Source organism: Protopterus annectens, chromosome 3.part0 (assembly GCF_019279795.1).
Source record: "Protopterus annectens isolate FY-2018-M chromosome 3.part0, PAN1.0, whole genome shotgun sequence".
In the NCBI taxonomy this organism is placed as follows: Eukaryota; Metazoa; Chordata; order Ceratodontiformes; family Protopteridae; genus Protopterus; species Protopterus annectens.
In genome coordinates, this window is record NC_056731.1 from 1,020,025,488 (window position 1) to 1,020,027,079 (window position 1,592).

General features: G+C 41.4%; 1 protein-coding gene across 1 annotated transcript in view; it reads right to left on the reverse strand.

Moving 5' to 3' along the window:
• Positions 1 to 1,326: 1,326 nt before the first annotated feature.
• The window catches only part of LOC122796660 (HAUS augmin-like complex subunit 1), a 1,544-nt gene continuing 1,278 nt past the window's right edge, over positions 1,327 to 1,592 (reverse strand). Inside the window, exon 2 of the mRNA XM_044065312.1 lies at positions 1,327 to 1,592. This exon is cut by the window's right edge and continues 790 nt beyond it. The gene's annotated coding sequence lies outside the window, so the exon portion shown is untranslated.

Consider the following 1,592-nt stretch of genomic DNA (forward strand, 5'->3'; position numbering starts at 1 on the left):
CTCAGCCTCCAGTTTGGCCGTATAGTTGCATCTCTCACATGTATTTGTGTTTTGTGGGAGGAGGAGAGGGTTGTCTGTGTACATGAGGCAATTGTAACATTGCCTCAATATTCCCAGGTTAACCAGCTGAGCAGGAGAGGACACTAGCAACTGATCCCTCGACATGCTAGAAGGAATAGACAAAAAAACTTTAAAAAGATTCCGGGGACGTGGGTGACCGAGAGATGGCGGGGTGGCGTTTTGGGGTACTATCTATGACAAGAGTGCCGTATCAAGGTAATAAGTACTGTAGGAGCAAGTGCTACGTTTAACAGATAGAGAATAGTCTACTTGGAGTCAAGTAGAGATGATCTTTTTAATTATAGGATAAGCTGATTAGATCAGTAGTATAGTTCGAGGAAGGTAGTTTTAAGGGAAAATTTGAAGAGTGGACTTTAGGTAGCCCGAATAGTTTAAACCTGCTTAACCGCTGCTGCCCTAGTGTGCAACGGTAGCAACTCTGCGCTAAATCGCGCTAATGCACGCTAAAGCGTGCTTTATAGCAGGGGGCTGGAAAAGACAGGAAATGACCCAAAATGGCCAATAAACTACAAGTTACTGCCTTAAACCACTCCTCTGAGGACAAATGAAGGAGTTATGGAAATGACCCCTAGTGGCCAATAAAACTACAGTTTCAAGTCAGTAACCACCTCTCGGGGGCAGGGAAGCTGCTCAATGTTAGTCACTGCCACTGATGAACACAGAGACCCTCCTTCAGCCCAAGCAAAATGGCCTCAGGGGAACTTTCAATCAGTACACGAACAGCAAGCCTGTAACTGAACTTTTTAACTCTCAGAACAGTGGGAAAAAAGCAAGATTTTTTTTTTTGTTTTGTTTTTACAGAGATAGCAGAGGTTCACAAGTAATATCAAGTTATAACAGTGCAGTAAATGACCCCACACAAGAGTGCTAGGTCAAGGACAGAAAATATGCAAGTTTTAAGAAAAAAACGATTTAAAATTAAGTGCAAACAGGAAATTAAGCAAACAGCTTTTGGTTGTGCTCTAAATACAGCTACTAATACAGAAATCAAGTTTAACAAGCCAGAAAATGCTCAAGCTAGGCAGCTATGCAGAAAAACTTAGCAAATAAACAACTGTGTGTGTATGCATGTGCTGGGGGCTCCGCTGCTTTTCCACATTACCATCCAGCTCACATGACCGTGTTCCTCCAATTGAAGGTACTGACTTGATACGGGAGACACCCCTAATGCTACTATACAGGTAGGATGCACTATATACTAGGAAAGAACAAGAAGACATTTCAGTACATGTTGCATTTATATCCTACACAGAAAAGGCAAAACACACAGAGAAATATGTACCCTGCGCTTTTGTCCTTCACTTTTTGAAATTTTACATATTGCGTCGCTCATATGGTAAGGTAAATGTTTCAGGGGTTTCGCCTACCAACTCACAAGATGAAAATTCCAAAGGGGTCCTAACTTCACTGAAGCATTTCCAAGATAAGTTGGTTTGAGAACATAGACCTATATAAGCAATAACAAGAGTGATAAACTGTTTTCGTTTTTTAAATTTCACAGTGCAGGTTTA